The sequence below is a fragment of the Papio anubis genome, chromosome 15 (genome assembly GCF_008728515.1).
Source record: "Papio anubis isolate 15944 chromosome 15, Panubis1.0, whole genome shotgun sequence".
Classification (NCBI taxonomy): Eukaryota; Metazoa; Chordata; class Mammalia; order Primates; family Cercopithecidae; genus Papio; species Papio anubis.
Window position 1 is genome coordinate 68,264,551 of NC_044990.1, and position 21,557 is coordinate 68,286,107.

The window sequence follows — 21,557 nt, forward strand, 5'->3', positions numbered from 1 at the left end:
GAAGTATGTTTTTAGAGACTTATTTCCTGCTGGATCTGTTCAAAGATAGAAAGATATTAAAGTCTCCAATTATAATACTGGATTCATCTATTTTTTCTGGTGTTCTAATCACTTTTTGCCCTATATATTTTGATGGTCTATTGTTAGGCACATACACCTTAAGGATTGTTACATGCTCAGGAAGAATTGACTCCTTTAACATTATTTTGGCCTACTTTATGTCTGACAACATTCCTTGCTTTGAAATTACTCTGCCTGAAGTTATTATTGCTAATCTCACTTTCTTTTGCTTAGTGTTAGCATGGCATATATTTCTCCATTCATTTATCTTTAACCTATTGGTGTCTTTATCTTTAAAGCGTTTCCTGTAGACAACATAGAGTAATTGAATCTTGTTTTTTTTTTTTTGATCCAGTCTTAAAAATATGCATCTTTTAAGTAGTGCATTTAGACCATTGATATTTAAGGATATAGGTGGAATAATATCTAACAATTTTTTTTACTGTTTTCTATTTGTTTTTATTTTTCTTTGTTCCTTTCTGGTCTTCCACTCTTTGTCTGCCTTTTGTGCTTTTAAGTGACCATTTTATAACATTCCATTTTCTCTTCTTTTTAAATATATTAATTGTACTCATTTCCTAGTCAATTTTTTGGTGGTTGACCTAGAATTTTTAATATACATCTATAACTAATTCAACCTACTCTCAGATAACACTGCATCACTTCACAGGTACGGCCAGTAATACAAATAACAAAGTAACAAAATAACCAAACATTTATAATTTCTCTCTTCTGTCACCTGTATCATTGTTGATATTTATTTCACCTATACAAAAGCACAAACACACTCAGACACACACACACACACACACACACGCAGATAACGTCATCGCTGAAACAAAACTCCAGGAAGCTCAGAGAACTTCAGTTATATACATATATACAATGCCATATATTTTAAAACATGTATGTAGGCATATATAGTTGATTCACGAACAATAGGGTTTGAGTGACACTGACCCTCCATATGGTAGAATATTTGTAAATAACTTTTGACGGTTAAAAATTAACTACAAATAGCCTACTGTTGATTGGAACCCTTGCCAAAAACAAAAAACATGAATTAACATGTATTTTGTATGTTTTGTGTATTGTATATTGTATTCTTACAACAAATTAAGGTAGACCAAAGGAAATGTTATTAAGAAATGTATAAGAAGGATAAAATATATTTACTATTCATTAAATGGAGGTGGATCATCATAAAGGTCTTCATCCTCATTGTGTTCACACTGATGAGGCTTAGGGAGAAGAGGAAGAGAAGAGATTGGTATTACTGTTTTATGGGTGGCAGAAGTGAAAGAAAATATGCATATAAATTGACCTGTCTTGTTCAGACTGATGTTGCATAAGATTAAACTATATATGCATATATATTTGAATGCATTGAGAACACCGAGCATATAAATGTGTATATATGCATACATAATGAAACACATTGTTTCTATTTTTTTTAGAAAACTATCTGTTAGATCAATTAAGAATAAGGACAACAAAAACTTCTATTTTATATTTAATCATTCCTTCTCAGGTGCTCTTTTTAAAACGTACATCTCAATTTCTGACACATTTTTTTTTCCTTCTCTCTAAGTACTTTCTTTTAACACTGCTTGCAAGACAGATCAACTGGTAATAAATACTTTCATTCTCTTTTTTTTTTTTTTGAGATGGAGTCTCTCTTTATTGCCAGGCTGGAGTGCAGTGGCATGATATCGGCCCACTGCAACCTCTATCTCTTGGGTTCAAGCGATTTTCCTGTCTCAGCCTCCCAAGTAGCTGGGACTACAGGCGTACACCACCATGCCCAGCTAATTTTTGTATATTTAGTAGGGCCGAGGTTTCACCATGTTGGCCAGGATGGTCTCGATCTCTTGACCTCATGATCTGCCCACCTCGGCCTCCCAATGTGCTTGGATTACAGGTCTGAAATAAATACTTTCAATTTTTATTCGTCTTAGAAAGTCTTCATTTCCCCTTCAGTTTTGAAGAATAATTTCATAAAGTACTGAATTCTAGATTGGTGGTTTTTTGTCATTGTTGTTCTCTGTTTCTCAATAATTTAAATATTTCACTTCACTGTCATCTTTCTTGCAATGTTTTTGTATTTAATTTTTATTTTTGCTCCTCTATAGGTAATTTTTTCTCCTGTAGCTTCTTTTGGAATTTTTGCTTCATCTTTCATTTTTTGTAATATCAAATTGATATGTCTATTTGTAGTTTTCTGGCATTTATCTAGCATGGTGTTCTCGGAGCTCACTGAATCTGTCGTTTGATATCTGGCATTAATTTTGGAAAATTCTCAGTAATTTTATTGCTTCAAATATTTCACCTGGTTTTTTTTTCCTCTTCCTTCTCCTTTTAGCATTCTAAATACAGGTGTTCCTTGGTTTTTAATAAAGTTATGTCCCACAACTTTTAATAAACTATGTTCTAGTTATGGCAGAACAATATTCAATTGTTTTAAGGCAATATTCCATCTCACATAACTTATTTATTGGCATGCTTATGTTTGTGTAAAAATATGATGCTACTCAATGTTTCATTATTTATTAGAAATCATGTGAAACAACTTAAGTTTCTATCTAAAGAGTGCTGGAAGGGAATTACTTCTTGGATGATTTGGTATGTATCTTAAATAATTTGATCCTCCATTTATGTGATAAGAACACTGAAAAAAATAGTCAAGATAAACTTTTTCCATACTCTTTAAATTGGTAAAAGGCTTACAAAAATCTGAGGAGCATTTATTCAAAGTAAAACACAAGCTTCTTGGCATTTTAACTTACATTATTCTTTTTATACTATCCCAGTTTCTTGGGAGCTTTGAAAATCAACAGGTAGCACAATAAACAGGAGACTCTGAAAACCAGCAGCTTAATGGCCACTGAAAAGTTCAAAGTGGATTTGAATTTTCCCCAAAGCACCACTCTAGATAGCTGTAACTATATAAATAGGTGAAACAGAGAGAATATTTTTAGTCTGTGAATCTATTCTGTATGGCATATAATAGTAGATATATGACACTATACATTTGTCAAAGCCCACAGAATAATAGGAAAACAAAGGTTAACTTTAATGTGTGAAACATTTTAAGAAATACATTATGAAGTTGGGGGATCCTTGGATGGAATTCAGACTGTCACAAAATAACTTAATTATATGTGAGACAATTTCATGGAAGGGATAGGGAAAATGTTTTGGCCTACATTCTTTTGAAAAGGAGTGGACATTATAAGAGTAAACACAAAAGAATCAGTAAACAAGCAGAGTTTGTTTGGCAATGTTGTTATTCATGAGATTAAGTTAACAACCCTGAAGCCACTATAATTGAATACTGGACCTGAACAAGTAAGTGAGTGAATGGCAGAAGCTGACTCCTGGGGGCTAGATGTCTCACTGTTGGAGTGAAAGGTTACAGACAGAGTCAGGGAGGCTAGCATCAACCATGTGATACCACGTTAAACACACACACATGCACGTATACACACACACACACACACACACACACACACTTTCAAGCTGTATTTGCTGAGAAGGTCTGGAAGCAATGACACCTCAATAGCAATAAGCCGATCTTGTTTTTAAAAAAACTATCACCCCATTAAAAAACACAGGTATCCTTGGCAAAAAGCAGATTCCATGATTGGGCTAGGGAATATATAAGGTGAGCCTGGAGTATCCTATGTGCCAGAGGGTAAGGATGTGGTCAAAATGCACCATGGTGGAGATACGTCAAAGGGACACAGGATCCAATTAAGAAACCTCCCAATGGACAAAGCTGGAAGAATTTGAGCAACATAATTAATAAATATTGAATTATATATAAAAGCAATATTTATGACTCCATTCTGGTAGAAATTATTGAATACGTTAGTAAATAAGGGAGACTAGAGAAAACACCCAATCAGAAGTATTTGAAATAATTTGTGTAGCTATCTCTACCTAAAGAAGGTGGAATGTAACTCTTCACTCCTTATGTGTATGGTGCACATGGTGAGTTTCTCCACAATAATATAGTTTGGAAAGGGTGGAAAATGAATAACTCTGCAGTAAAGATCCTGACAAATACTATCTTAGTCAACATCAACAGTCCTAAGTCACATTGATAGTATGTAGCCTTGTCAATAAGATAATGAGAAAGTTTATTTAACTCTGTGTGTTTCTTCCTATTGAAAACCTACAACTCCAGTCTAGCAGGACTGGAGTCCTTCTAGTCTAGAAGGACATCAGTAAAACCTCAATTGAGAGGTTGTCTATAAAATATCTGACTAGTACTCCTTAAAACTGTCAAAGTCTTCCAAAACTAGGAAAGTCTGAGAAATTGTCACAATCAAAAGGATGCTAAGGAGATGCAATTATTAAAGATAGTTTTATCCTGGAATGGGTCTTAGAACAGAGAAAAAGATACTAAGTTAAAAACTAAGGATATCTGTATAACATATGGACATTAGCTAATAATAATGCATCAATATTAATTTATTAGTTATTTCAAATGTGTCACAATAGTATCAAATCTTAACAAGATAGAAAAGTTGATGCATGCTGTGAAGAAACTCTATATAGTGCTTGTAAGTTTCCTTCAAATGGAAAACAATTTCAAAAGAAAAAATGCATTTAAAATATCACAAAACACAAAGAAAAAATATATAAATTATTAAAAAATACAAAAATGATTAGATAATTGTTTTAATTTAAATTAATTTGGCAGTAACTGTTTTGATTTAATTTAATGTAACTTAATTTAGGAGAGCTAAGTAATTAAACATGAGGCCAAAGTACATAAGAAAGTGGCAGTCTTTTATTGCAAATATGCATACACTCTCGGACGAGGTTCTCTGGTCCTCAGGTGTGGGGGGCCAGGGAAGTCGCGCCGGCGCTCTCGGGTGATGTTCTCCGGTCCACAAATGCGGGGGCCGAAGAAGTCACGCTGGCTCCTGCCAGTGGCAGACTTTTATGCATTGGTACTGGAAGGGGGAGGGCAGTGGGCAGGATAAGGGCGTGATAGGGGCGTCTCCATAGGCGTGGCTGGGTAAGTTTTGATCTCTTCGGATTGACATCACCTGGAGCATGCTCGGTTGATCTGCATCTTCCCACGCACGGGAAAGTTGGTGAGGAAGAACCCGGAAGCAACATGGATTATGCCTTCTTGTTCACCTTCCTCCATCTTGTCCTTTCTCCTTCACCCAAACAATAATACATATAGTGAAATAGATATGGATTTAAATAAAGGTTTAAAATGAGAATATACAAAGGTGAAAATAGAACAGGGGAATTAATCACATAATTAAAGAAGAAAATAATGGTAACAAACACAAGACAGAGTTGTTTTGAAAGGTGGTGGGGTGAGGAATGTTTCTCTATCACTTTGCCACATTAAAGAAAGAAATCTGTTATCTTTGAGCTGTGGGGAGTATTCTGACCCCTGCACTGTAAATTGTGTATACCATACTCGCTTTTTCATTGTCTTTCCATGAAATGAAGTTGAAAAACTGGTTTTCCCTTTGCAGGTTGCACACAGTTTTGTTTATGCATTTCCCTAAAATAAATTGTAGACGCCAGAACACAAACCATAGAAGGCAATACAATTTTAGAATGTAACATATGGAGGTATATTTAGCCTCTTTCAGAAGTCAGTGGATTGAAAGTCTTTTTATTTTAAACTTTACGTTCATTAAGGTGCCTTGTTTTTGACTTTGTCCATTAACATCTAACCATATGCCTTTGCGATAACTAGATTGTGAAAAGGTAACAAGTGTTGTTGTAACAACAATCTGTTGTTTCAGGTGCTTGCGGTTGTCTTAAAAATTAAAGTTTTTTTTTTCCCAAAAAAAAATAATAAAAGAAAGAAAGAAATCTAACAACTACACATAGCCTACTGGCATTTTTGAATTTTCAGCATTAAGAAAACTGTACATGCATTCAAACAAAACAAAAACAACAACAACAACAAAAAAAACTCTGTGAAACTAGTAGTATCTTTAGAGTTAGAGAAAAAAAATAGTAATTAGTACACTTTCACCAAATCAAGATATTGTTCATACACAAAAATAACAAGAAAACACTTTTCTGCATGCACAAACTCTGGTAGCATTCCAGAGGGAGTCTTCCGTATAATTTCTACATAATCAATCACAGTCATGACCGATTTATCAATATTATAGCTAATAATATTTGAATGTTTATGATACACAAGTCATTTCCTAAGCTATGTAATGCATCATTTTGTTTAAGCTGACCATTCCATTTTTTTATCATCTGTGTTTCATCGAAGAGTATAATGAAGCTCAGATAGTTTAGTAACAAACACCAAATCATAAATGATTGAATTATTATAGTGGCCTGTATTTAATAATGCAGACATCCAGAAATAATAAAAAGTTGAATACTTCTAAAAATTGAAGTAATCTCTACAGATCTGTAATACATTATATTAGGATGTTGACAACGCCTGATGATATGATTTTGAAATATTGCCAACATAGAAATAATTTAGAGTTTTCTTTTAATTTGGGGGGACAAATTTTCATTGCTAAAAGAAACGTTTCAACATTGTTTTTCTTCACATTTCTCATATTATTTGTGTACATTAATGGTTACTGAGGAATATAATCTATGTGCTGGGTTTTCTGCATGGACTCCATCCAATTTCACCTTCTATCTCATTTCATTGAGAATGCTGGAAGATTAGAGACTACTACATACTGGAAGAGGCCACGATAGCTCAAACACTCTTGAATCCAGAAACTTCACTTAAAACATATCATGCACATTTTTGAGACTTGGAAGTGATGTCAGAGGCCACCTGTCTGGAGTGGCCATTGTTAAGGTGCCCGCTGCAGTGGGGAAGGCACGGCGGGGGGCTACGCACTCCATGGAGCCGCCAGGAGCCAGGAACAGGTAGGAGCCCTGCTCCCTTATGCGTTGGTGGGGTGGGAGCCCTCCCCTCCCAGGTGTGGATGCAGCCACCCAGACGCAGCTCTGTACCGGGCATCCCTACACTCTTGCTCCTGAAGGGGTAGCCTGCCCCTCCACACCTGTGGGCATTTCTGGTTAGGTGGAACGAGAGACTTGAGAAGAGAAATGAGACACAGAGACAAAGTATAGAGAAAGAAAAAGTGGGCCCAGGGGACCAGCGCTCAGCTTACAGAGGACCCACACCGGCATCGGTCTCTGAATTCCCTCAGTATTTATTGATCATTATCTTTACCATCTTAGAAAAAGGGAAGTGGCAGGATAATAGGATCATAGTAGGGAGAAGGTCAGCAGTATATGAATAAAGATCTCTGTGACATGAATAAGTTTAAGGAAAAGTGCTGTGCCTTGATATGCATATGCAAACATCTCCATAAACCTTTTTAGTGTATAAAGAGCAGCATTGCGCTAGCGGTGTCCCACCTTCAGCCCTAAGGCGGTTTTCTCCTTTCTCAGTAAACAGAACATACAATCGGGTTTTACACCAAGATGTTCCATTGCCCAGGGACAGGCAGGAGACAGATGCTTTTCTCTATCTCAACTGCCATGAGGCCTTCTTTCCTCTTATACTAATCCTCCTCAGCACAGATCCTTCACGGGTGTCAGGCTGGGGGACGATCAGGTCTTTCCCTTCCCACGAGGCCATATTTCAGCCTATCACATGGGGAGAAACCTTGGACAATACCTAGCTTTCCTAGGCAGAGGTCCCTGCGACCTTTGGCAGTGTACATGTCCCTGGGTACTTGAGATTAAGAGAATGGTGATGACTTTTCACAAGCATACTGCCTTCAGGCACTTGTTTAACAAAGCACACCCTGCACAGCCCAAAATCTGTTAAACCTTGAGTCACCACAGCACATGTCTCTTGCAAGGACAAGGTTGGGGGTAGGGTCACAGATTAACAGCATCTCAAATACAGAACAAAATGGAGTCTCTTATGTCTACTTCTTTCTATATAGACACAGGAACAGTCTGATCTCTCTTTCTTTTCCCCACAGTTCCACGCATGACTTACCATTGGTAGGCATGGGATCTGGGCAGGTAGGGTGGGCTGAGCATAGCCTGCTGGGCCGAATGTGCAGAAGGAGCCCAGCGGGCCCAAACAAATCTCAGATAAAGGCGCCACAGGGCACAGAGGTGTCTGGCTGGTGAAATGACATTTGAAAGATCCTGTGACAGAAGCAAAAACGAGTCACAGATTATTATACTACAGTACTTGACTGCTAGCAGGCAGGGTGCTGCCAAGCAAGAGGATGGAAATAGGAGCCATTCCTGGACAGTCTACCACTCTCCATTTTTTTCTTCCGGGTGTGAGAGGTAGCCATGTCAAAAGCTATATATATAGAGAGAGAGAGAGCTTTTTTTTTTTTTTCTTTTTTGCTTCTGGATTAGCCCCTAATGTAATTGGATTGAGATGCAGTATTGCCCACTGTTGAATCACTTCTGTAATATTCTTGGAGACAAAATAGAGCCTGTTTTTCAATCTTCCCATCTATTTTGTAAGCACCCTATATTATATCCTCTCCTACCTGAAATTTCTGGACTGCTTTGTTTCCTTACTGGACAAATAGCATACGTTCTTTTTTATACTTCTGATTCGAATTAAAAATAAAAGTATGTGTCTTCACATACACAGTAAAATCTTAAAATATTTCTGGAACCTTGCCTGCTTAACTTCTGCTGTGGAAGGCAGCACTCTAGAGGTGTACCCTTAGATTCCATCCATGCAGCCAAAAACGATTCTGCTCTAGAGAGTCAGAAAATCTTGAGAACTTCTATTGAGCCTAGAGTTCTTGCTGGCATGTGAGGCCAGCCTGAATTCCACCTTCTGGTTCAGAGAAACAAAGTGTTGAAAATGTTAGCAATGTTACTTATAATAATTTATTTTCTCAAAATTTTTCATCTGGTATCCTCCAAGCTCTCCAACAATTCATAGTATTAAAGTTATTAGCAGGAAAAGTGTGACATGGCTTCTATCTTGCTGTAAAATTCATGAGTCTTTCAGTTATTTCTAGACTTCTGGAATAGACAGTGTTGCTCCAAGTGTTTATAAATAGTCCTAACAATATCTAGCAGCTGCTCATGGGAGTGTGTAAGAGTCGAGTTAGACGTGGAACTTTCTTCCCACCCCTCCCAAAACATCATAATTGCTGTTGTTATAATAGCCCAGTATAGAAAGGCAGTGCATATTTCTCAGCACCCTACAGAAACACATAGACTAGGGCCGCTCTGCCCTCCTTATGAGTGTAAAATGCCTTAGATCACAGGTTCATACATAGAAAAAGAAGAAAATTTATGTAATTTTTTTTCAGGTCACTCCACATTTTGCAAAAATTCTGTTTGAGGTTTAGGTTCTTGAATTTATCTTTTACAATCTAAATATCCATTCTCTGTCATACTTCTTTTCTATATTTGATAAAAAGAAAAAAAATCGTTTAACTTATTCCAGAAGAACTCAATTAGTATTTTTTAGTTGGAGAATCTGATCGTCTAAGCAACAATTCTGCAACTCTGAATATGTACTATTTTAAAATTAGTCATCTGAATAAACAGGTGTGAGCTAGTTCAAAGAAAAAAAATACCACTCTTTCTTCCTACTGTCATCAAACTCAAAAGTATATTACAAATTTACTTCTTTATGTATATCTTCCTAAGAAAATAACCACACTTATTTCATAGGAATTGATGCTGGTTTGAGTTAAGTTTATCATGAAGTATGTTTTTATTCTGTATTTTAATGATAAAATCCCTTAAATTTATGGTAGAACATTTATTTGACATAGTGACTATGTCATTTAAATTATAGAATTTGCATCATGAATTATAAAGGGTTTAATTTTAGTATTCATACAGAAACATCACTTGGAACTTCTTTATTCAAGAATCTTACTATAGGCCAGGCGCGGTGGCTCAAGCCTGTAATCCCAGCACTTTGGGAGGCAGAGACGGGCGGATCACGAGGTCAGGAGATCGAGACCATCCTGGCTAACACGGTGAAACCCCGTCTCTACTAAAAAATACAAAAAACTAGCCGGGCGAGGTGGCGGGCGCCTGTAGTCCCAGCTACTCGGGAGGCTGAGGCAGGAGAATGGCGTAAACCCGGGAGACGGAGCTTGCAGTGAGCTGAGATCCGGCCACTGCACTCCAGCCTGGGCGATAGAGCGAGACTCTGTCTCGGAAAAAAAAAAAAAAAACTTACTATAAACAATTGGTCAAATTTTATAATTTTGAAAAGAAATGCATGTTTCAAAATCAGTTAAAGGTTGAAACTTATCATTATATTTTATAATTTTTTCTCCAAGTGAGAAATTTTCTAAGATAGTCTTTGACATTGTATGACTGATGAGGCAAATTTTATCGTGCATGAAAAAGGAAGGTAAAATAGTCAATATATTTTATGATAGTATGTATTTATCATATTGTTCTTGCAAAATACTATGTAAATATTTTCTATAATCTTCATTTTGTGTTAAATTGCAGTCACTTTTATGTTTTAGCTGTTATTTTATGATATACAATTTGAAGGAGTATTTTCAAACTTTTGCACAGAATTAATGATGTTAGGATATACTTTTGTCATATGAAATTAGATATAACCCAATGAAATGATTAAAAAATATCGTGAGTATAGAAATTACTACAAGCAGAAATAAATACATATACACATGCATACAAACATATATCATATTCTGATATGCGTTGCTAAACTATTTTGTGCCTTACAAGTAGTTGGAAAATTACCAAAGCTGTATCATGTTTATTCATTGCCACAGCCCATAACTAGTTTTTGATTTTTGTAAAAGCATTATTTTTTGTAGCATTTTACTGCATTTTCCCCCACACCTGTTTGAGTAAAAAATGTATGTGGAATTTAACAGTTTAACATTATGCATATCAGCATAACAGCAAACTGTGGTGTCTCAAATATAATACATTTAAGGACACTTCACCTATGCCTGGGAATATTATTCAGTCTTCTATATAATAGTAGCAGCTACTCCAGAATTTCTCTAATGGAAGGGTATGGAGTTGGAATATGATTATAAGAGGCAAGAGGACCAGGGAAGTCGTATGCAGGTAAACATTATTTTAGTTTTGACTCTGCATGCTGGTATGTCATCGTAAGTAGTGACTATGACTCCTTTTATGTGAATTCATGTTTGCATAGCAATTAAAATGCATTTATTTATAGGATTTACTTGGACAAATGAGGTATCGGTCTAATAGAGATGAGAAGTATGATGGTAAAGCTGTAAGCTTTTTTTCTCCAATTCCATCAGGAGAACAAAAATGAACTAAACACTAAAACTAGCTATCTTTGAACAATGGGATGATCCTAATCAGTTATTATTACAGGAACAAATTATATGATATCAGAATGGATCCTCCCAAATAGAATGTGTCAGAATTCAACCTCAATATACATAGATTACATCGCCTTTCAAGAAGTGATCTATAAAATGAACCTTCTCCACAAGCCAATCCAACAACTGGGTGGCTAGTTCACATTCTAATTAACTCCATATCTATCTATGCTGACTTTTAGAAGCTTTCCCATTTATAACATTTCCCATACTCATTTAATATGATTTTTTTTTGCCCGTCTTTTTACAACAGACTGATCTTGTCTAGGACTTTATTCAATTTTATTTTGAAGCATGTGGCAAACTGCAGACACTCCAGTTACACTTTATGTTGAATTTAAAAAGTGTAATGAAGGAGAAAGAGAAAAAATAATAATTGTTGCTATTAGTAATGCAAAAATAATAAATGCCTTTAGCAGTTATTTAGATATTAAATGTTTTATCACTCAATGTTTGTTATAATAAATATTAATTGTAAATATTTAGAAATGTCAAAGTAATGTAAAAAGAAAATAAAGTGTGTTTTTATTCACTCCACATATGAATACCTAATTTCAGAGTGTATTTTTAAAAGAATGTTACTCCTTATATTGCTATCTTAACCTGTTAATCTTTACAAAAATCAAACAGACTACCCATTTCTACAGGTCATCTGTACAGTAGACTTAGGGAAGAAACAAACCAGAAGACAGATATATATTAAGGAACCAATATCAAAACCTTAAGATTTTGTCTTGAGGTAATTAAATCTTAAAAAAAAAAATAAAGTATTATTGCTATTTTTGAATAATTTTCCATGACCAGTCTTCCAGTTAATCTTTCACTTTGTTCCTGCAGGCCTCAGGCACACAATCTGCTTTCCCTCCTCACTAGCTCCCAATACTTACTGCTCCCACCTGGCTTCCTTTTTTGCTCAAGCCTGCATTGGACTAGGATGCTGTGTCTTCAACTTTTCTGAATTGTATCAGTTCATAAATATAACACAAAGGCAATTTTAATTTAAACCAGTTTCCTATTAATTTCCAAGAGGAGATAAAAAAGAGAAACAAAAATAAACTAACTTAAAACATAAGAAACATAGAAGGAAAAATGTAAATTTTCCAATACCTAACAAAACTCTCATTTTTTTAATACAGCCTCTAGTCCCTACCTCATTTTTACAGACAGTATCCTAAATGCTTCAAAGACCTCTTGATGCCATTCTGTTATTCCTAAGGTTAGAAATTCTTCCTTCCTTGCCAGTACCAGGGCAAACAGAATTCTAGTTTTCCTCCTTCCCTCTTTACAGATTGTTTTTAATCAATCACTAATTGTCATTTTTTATTCAATTAAACACTAGTCTAGGCACTCTTGTGAAGTGGCTTTGAAGATTAATGAATTAGGATATTAATCAGCTTACAATAAATTAGGAAGATATTGCCCATCTGAATGGGCTCACTGTAATCACAAGTGCCTTTACAAACAGTTAACAATAATGCATTATATAGATTCAAATAGCAAGAAGAATATTGAATGTTCCTAACACACACAAAAAGAAGATAAATGTTTGAGATGATGAATATGCTCATTACCCTGATCTGATCACTATACATTATAGACATCAAAACATTACAGTGTACCTCATGAATATGTACAATTATTTGCCAATTTAAACATTCAATTTTAATTTGAAAAAGAAGAAAAGAAAACTGGAAGAGTCAGTTAACGCTGTAACTGAAGAAGAAGAGTCAGGAGACATAATACGGAAGGGAAAGCACTGTTGCTGGTACAGGGGACCATGTGGAGAGCTTGAGAAAAAGAGCAAGGTAGCCTCTGTGAACAAGGACCAGTCCCAATTGGGAGCAGGAACTTCAGTCCTGTAGCTGCAAATAATTGAATTTAGTCAACAAACTGAAGGAGGCTAGGGACAGACTATCTTCAGAGCCTTCGGTGGCTTCACAAAGCCACTTAGATCCTGGCTTTGTGAAATCTAAAGCAAAGAGATCAGTTGAGTCATCCTGGACTTCTGGACTGCAGAAAAATGAGATAATAAATTTGTGCTATTTTAAGCTACTACATTTGTGAATTTTTATGGCAGCATGGAAATCTAATACAAGTACAAAAGCCCAAATCTTAATTTTCTGTAAACTGTTTGTCAACGTAAAAGACAGAGAGAGGCTCTCTAAAAGGAAATGGTATTTATTCTGGAATAGTTACAATGGGAATACACATGCCATAGTAAACTATGTGTAAATTCTGGAAGGTAAAGGAAGACAAAGACTTTTAAAGAAATAAATGAGAAGGATTGCATCATTGTTTTGAGGTAATTATACTTGGCTACAAGGATCACTAATCCCTAGAGAGAGAGAGTGCTGGGGAAAATGCCAGTCATGTATCAAGCAAACAGATCACATGAGAACTCCCTATCTTGAGAACAGCAGGGGCCCCATGATCCAATCACCTCCAGCTAGGTCCCTCCCCTGACACCTGGGGATTACAATTAAAGATGAGATTTGGGTGGGGACACAAACTCAAACTGTATCAGCTGTAATGACATTTGTTCAACATTGTAGTTGTTGTAGAGTCTTTTTGCGATAGTCTTGTTTTCAGATACATGCATGAGAACCATCTCTTCATGGGCTTCTCTGGCTCTGTCAGATTTTAAAAAAATTTTTTTTCCTGCCAGTGATTCCATTTTAATTTAGATGACTTTCAGATATTTTGTCCTCTTGGCCATGCCTTCTTAAATATTATAGTCCTACATACACACAGAGTCGACTAACAATTAATTTAGAGTATGTAAGTCCAAATACAATTTTCCATTCATTTAGAAAGATAAAAAGCTACAGGCAAACATTGTAGAATTGTCTGGACAGCAAATGCACAAGAATATGATAAACTAGTTGCAGAAGAACAATTAATTCAGTATTGTACACGATTTTGGGGTTTTTGTGTGTATATGTGTGTAAATTGGAAAGGAAAAGCTTGAAAGATAAAGGCTAGATTCTAAAAGGCCTCGGTATTGTATCCAACAAATTGAGCATGTATTTATCACGTACTGTGCCAGCCCCTGGAAATTCAATAGGGAGCAAAGGAGGCATGCTTTCTGTGTTGTGGAGAATCCAGTCCAGTAGGGAACCCAAAATTTAATCACATTATCACTCTAGTAAATATGATTATAGCCTATGCAGTCTAGGCAGGGCCTTGCCAATCTGTTGCAGGTTTTACCCTACAGAAAACAGAAAACTATTGCATGGTTCAACTTCAGATGGTTATATTTTCTGTTGGGAAGAGAGGTGATTTATCAGATTATGTTTTATAAAAATTACACTGATGGCTGTAGTATTGAGTAATTGTAAAAAGGTAAGTGTGATGGCAGGAAGACTGCTAAAACTATTATGGCTAATATGTAAGACAAGAAAACATTAGGAATAAAATTCAGGGAGAATTAAAATAATAGGTGAATTCGGTAATTATTTAGGAGGAAAATAAGAAACAATTTAGAATCTAATTGGATGTGAGGATTAAAAAAATATATAGCATGATTATTAGGCATTTACTTGAGCAAGTTGCTCCCACTAACTTAGATATATGCAAGGAGGAGCCATAAGAGTATTAAAATTAAGTACTTAAATTTGTCTAATTCAAATTTCCAAGGGGCATGCAAATAGTGATATTTAACAGTCAGATGTGGTAAGCTGAATAATGACCTTCCAAAAATGTCTCTGGCCTAATTCCAGAAACAAGTGAAAATTATGTGAAAAAAGGGAACTTGGAAATGGGGTTAAAGATCTTGATGAAGAGATTTTTCTGAATTGTTTCATTGGTCCTGATGTAATCACAGGCATCTTTATAGGAGGAAGTCAGATTTGGTTGTAAAAGATGTGATGTGACAACAAAAACAAGAGGTTGATGTGACACTAGAAGAAGTGATAAGTCAGAGAATGCAGACAACTTCTAGAACCTGAAAAAGCAAGAGAATGAATTATCCCCAAAGAGCCTCTAGAAGGAACTAGCTCTGCTCACAAGTTTACTTTAGTTACGTGAGACTGATTTTTGACTTCTGATCTCAGAAATGTAAGGTAGTAAATGTTAAACCACTAAGTTAGTGGTAATTTGCTATAGCAGCAGTAAGACACTGGTACAGATGTCTACGTACCTGTGAACCTGAACATAGATCTGGTCCCCTCTATCGCTAACTCCTGTCTCAGTATGCCTGCAGCTCCATCAACAAATTCCATCACACATTTGATGATACAGATTAAGATACGAAATGATGTGCTGCCAAACCATCTAATTTTAAAGTAATAAATTTTATCTCAGATCCTTCTCCCACTTAATACCCTCTCTCTAGGGGAAAAATACTTGAAATCAGCAGCTTTAGCATTTGTCCATAAAACAGAAATTCATCAAAAAGATTATGCTAGGATAATGGGCAGAAGTGGGGATACCATGAAGGATAGAAAAATAGAGTGCCTTCAGGGACAACAAAGGTGAGCGACTGTAGATTCCGACAGACTTGGAAATTGTCCAAGAATGCTGGAAGCATTCACAGTGTTCCCTGCAGCATATGGAAAGGGAAAAATTGCCCACAGGGAAAGGCTGTGTGATATTTCTATGGAGGCAGAGCTCTAGTGCCAGAACTTTTGGGGCTTGGCAGTATCTCAACCTCTGCATGTATTAGGTTGGTGCAAAAATTATTGTGGCTTTTGCCATTACTTTTAAATGGCAAAACCCACAATTACTTTTGCACCAACTAATAGCAAAACAGGAGACTTCAAGGGTCCACGTGGGTTAGGGAAAATAAGGTGTTGCTTAAAATTGACCAGGGACTTAATATCCTTCTTCTCTTTCCTGGGAATCATAAACTTCCCAGATTCCTGTGCAATTAGAGGAATGATATACAAATCATAGGAATAGTTGGGGTATATTAACCCATTATCCATTTGAGATAAATACTTGAAGCTGGGTTTTTTTACAGTTTTTAAATATTTAAAATGTAATAATTCTTCCATACATCTTCTTGTGAAATAAGGTTTTCCACATACAGAAATGAGAGAATCTATAAATTATTAAAATTAATAGGAAAGTTCAACATATTTAATGGACACAACTACATAAATTCATTGATTTACCACATAGAAGCAATAAAGTAGCTTATTTTTAAAATTACATACAAAATTGTTACACAAATAGAATTTACAATAGATGCACACCCAAAAATATTGAAGGCACGTATAAATGAGTTTTATAAACAAGGAATAAGTTATTTCTGGAGAGAAATATAAAATGTATCAATTTTTAAGGAAATTTGGTGAAGATTCTAAACATGCTGTTTATGGAATTTGAAATATATAGGGAAGTACCCAGAGCCAAAAAGGGACAATGCATGTTTCTGAAAATAATCAGCATGAGGAACTTGCCCTACAGATATCAGGATTAACTGTGAAGCTATAAAATAATACAGTTTGATATACAATTTTACATTTAGTTACAGTGGAAAAAACAGAGAAAAGCACATTTTTAAATGTAAGAGAATATTTTACACCCTTGGGACAGGAAAGTATTTTTTAAATAGGACCCAAAAGTGAAACCACAAAGAAATGATGAATACATTTGACTTTGTTAACATGAAGAACTTACATTCTTTTTTTTTTTTTTTTGGAGACAGAGTCTCGCCCTGTCGCCCCGGCTGGAGTGCAGTGGCGCGATCTCGGCTCGCTGCAATCTCCGCCTCCCGGGTTCCCGCCATTTTCCTGCCTCAGCCTCCCGAGTAGCTGGAACTACAGGCGCCCGCTACCACGCCTGGCTCATTTTTTTGAATTTTTAGTACAGGCGGAGTTTCGCTGTGTTAGTCATGATGGTCCCGATTTCCGGACCTCGTGATCCGCCCGCCTCCGCCTTCCAAAGTGCTGGGATTACAGGAGTAAGCCACTGCACCCAGCCAGAACTTACATTCTTAAAGAGAGGCTGAACAGTTCAGACCCAAACTGGGCAACAATAATGATAACATGTATAACTGAAACATACAAATAATTAACATATATTTACAATTCTGACAAAACAAAAAGGGAACAACTATGTCAATAAAAGTGTGTTGAAGAAAATTTATAACCCACAGAAGAGGAAACATGAATGACTAATACAAATGTGAAGATATGCCTTAATTCATCAGTAGGAAGAAAAATGTAAATACAGTTACAAAGAAACACAATTATACACTGAACAGATTGGCCAAAATTGAAGTGCGACAACCTCTACCATTGGGATAGACAAATAGAATCTAGTCCTCTGATGCATTTCTGGTAGAAATGTTAATATTTATTTGAAAATAATTTTCCATTATTTATGATATTTCCTTAACTTTGTTGTGTATAGTTTTTATATTTAAGGTGTCTTACAAGAGATTCACTTTTAATAAGCTGCATTTAAAACATTTCTTAGTATTACCTCTAATAATGGTCTGTCTTACACTCGATGACATGTTAAGATTTAATGACACATGGGAAGACATTTGAAAAATTGTGACTCCTGCATCACAGAATTTCTGCTTCCAGTTTCACAGCCTGCAGTTAAATTCTTACGTGTGTTCACATTTTCCTAGCTACACTGGTCATATCAATAAAAATGTAAACAGAATAAGATAAATACCAGCATGACTTGGAAGTAATAAAAAGCTGAGTTTTAAGAATGACAGACATCCTCTGTGGAAAAAAAAAATGATGGATATTATTCCTCCATTGTAGTGGAACCTTTTTCTTTTACATCTTCATGGCGTTAACCAATAAATACGTTATATTGTCTTGTGAAGACAGTTATTAAATGGGTGCCTAGACTGGTAACGATCTATACTTATACATAGTATCTTAATAAATCACTGTCAACCTCACAAGGATATAATAAATGCAATTTGTAAGGGAGAAAGCACACAGATGATTAAACAACTGAAAAAACTATCTTAATTTCTTTCAGAATATAAGCTAAACTATACTACTAAATCTAGATAAAGAGAGAAAATGTGAGTACATTGATTTGATACAAAATGAATGGATACATAAGAACTATTGAAACTGTGCTTTATGGAGTTGCACACCCAAGGTGCATTTTCTCAGACCACTCAAGAAGATGCAGAGTGTGGTGAAAGGGACACAGCCCTTCTTCAACCACAGCAGTTCTTTTTCCGTTGTATTTTCATCACTGGAATAAAGGCTTTTCATTTGAGTTACAATCTGAGTGGCCACTTACCTAATTCTATGTAAGATATTTTTTAAAAAATGAAATGCAAATGAAATGTTTTCCCTTTATACTTCCATTGAATGTATTTTGATAGAGATTCTTTCTATTCCAAGGGTCAGAATAATGTCGTTAAACCTGACTGGAGCTAAAAGAGAATTCATTGTCTCAATTGAAAATGTTCAGCAATTTGTCAGGCTTCAAGTGCAGGACATTCTAAGAGATCAAATGATGCCTCAGGAACCCGTCCAAGCTGTGGCTCCACTCTCTTCTCCTCTGCATGCTGACTTGCATCTCAGACAGGCCTTTTTTTTATGGTGACCTCAAGACAACTGCATTAATTCCAGATCTCACAGCCCCTTACTTCTCATTCAGTGGAGAAGAGAAAGCTCAGAATACTAAATAGTTTTTAAAAAGTCAGTCAATCATCTTAGGCTGAATTTTCACTGCCATGATACAGCCTGGTGTTCCCAGGAATTTCTAGCTGAAGGAGAACACAATTATACTAACAAGTTAAGCTGTCAGGGCCCACTCAAAGGAGAGCAGGCCTTATGCTCCACCAAGAATGCCATGTATAATATGAGAAACAGTTACTAGATTTTCAGGGCCCAGTGCAAAATGAGAGCACAGGATCTTTTGTTAAAAAGAAAATCTAATGATCTTTAGATATGCTTAAATCAAGCATGGGACTCCTATAAGTATGGGACCCTGTTGTACTGCACAGGCTGTATTCCCATGAAGTCCTCACTATGTACTTTTTAACCAGAAGAAGAGTGAATACCTTCTGGATGGCAAAAATGGCATATGTGCAATACGTAAATTACGTATAAGATTTTATTCACCCTTTACCATTTTTGTTCCAGCTGGTATTTTGCAGTTTTGGAAAAGTCCAAAACTAAAAAGAAAAAAAGAAAACTTACGTCAATAATAAAAACCGTGAAACATACATTATTTTCTTTCATAAACTTTATGCTTTTTTTACATCTGTATCTTAACTTCCATTTTCTTTTTTATTTTCTTTTTTGCATTATCCTCACTTATATATACCAGTATCTCTTATTCTATAAGAAAAAGGAAAATTCTTAAGTAAGCAGAATCTCCTTCTCTCACATTAATGCAGATGTGCCTGTTTGTTTTCTGACTGACTTCTCTTCATTCATTCAATCCTTAGTTATATTCATTTCATCTGTTTTCCTGGAGCACTTCATGTCTCTCACTTTTCCAGTGACTTTTCAGTGTTCAATATTTCTGAATCTAACTATGATACACCTATAGTATGCAAATCAATGCCTTGCAACTTGCAGGGCCCAATAAATATTTGATGAATAAATGAGTATAATTATTTAGTTTACTGTTATGCTGATTTGCATTCCTGGCTCTGATTGAATTCCACAATTTAATTAGGTAATATGTGTTAAAGCACACATATAATACTTGCTACTAGTCCATTCTCAGAACAAAAGATAATATGATTTGAATTTGTTTGATTAAGTCATTTGAATAAATGATTCACATTTTTATATCTCAGGGAAATGTGTTTTGGGCTGCTTAATCTCCAACTTTGCCATGAGTACAGAAGGCATGTTATACATAATATTTTCTCTTAAATAAATCATGATTCAATAAACATAATTATAATCTGTGATTTTCTAAATGAAATCTTTATGTCGAAGTAGTATTTTTTCTTTACTTGTGTGTGTGTGTGTGTGAGAGAGAGAGAGAGAGAGCGAGCTTCCTTGTGTTATCTTAATTATGTTCCAAGTCCCATTATATTTTAATTTAGGAAAGCACTATACAAACATGAAAAAGCCTTGCTTGCTGGATGATTTTATAATTACATTTCATATACCAGGTTGTCATGACTAATTACTCACTTTTATACCTTAAAATGAAAACCAAGTTAGTGACACTCCATATTCTTAAAATGATATTAGCACAACATTATTTTTGCTTAAAGACCTTACTAGAGTACAAACATGTTTGCTTACCTTATCTGTAATTGCAAATGTTACTGTAGCAGGAAAGCTATTAATGTTGTGTGGTGAACATGAAAAAATGCTCTCATTGAAAGAAAAAATATTAGGCAGATTATTTCATTATTAGCTTGATTGGTTTTTAATCTGGTCATCAGCCTTATTCCTCATGCTTATAACAATTTGCATTCTTCTAGTAAACTTTAACTGAAATTATCAAAAAAGTCAACATATTTTCCAAGAAGTAAGTCTACTAATAGAAAAAATCAGTTTTCAAGATCAGGATTTATGTTGTTTGAATGTAATTTTGCCTTAAAAATGTATTACTTTGTAATGATTAGTGTCACGTTTTATGGCCATTCATGTAAATAGTATATCTCTTACTACTCATTTTTTTATTCTAATAAGAAAAAAATTCATAACACTTTCAGGAAAATCAATTATAAAATCTACTTTATACTAAATAACATTTTCTTTTATGTTTACTGATATTTATATACTTATATATGTTCATTTACATGTATATTATTTATATGTATCCATGTATGTATACTAACAGAAACTAATGAGATTACATAGATACGTATGCAAATAGATACACAGAGTGAGAACAAACAGGATGTTATCACAACATCTACACCAGTGAGACGCTACAATTAAGAGACCACTGAATATATCTACATGCTGAAAGTTTCAAACACAGACTGGTTAATTTTGTGAATATAAGGTTGCTTAATGACTTAAATATTGCGATTGTAGCTTAGTAAAAAATGCGGCAATGAACTTGATGAAAAGTTGAAACTAATTTTGGTGTTCCCAAGGTTACACATGCTTTATATTTTTTAGAAAAATGTTATTTGACCGTATTACAAAATAATCCATATGCTTATACTTTAGGACAAGAAAGAATGAAAAGAAAATTGAAGCAACTGTCAAAATATCTGTGGAGAAAAAGAGGATTTAGTGACCCAAATTA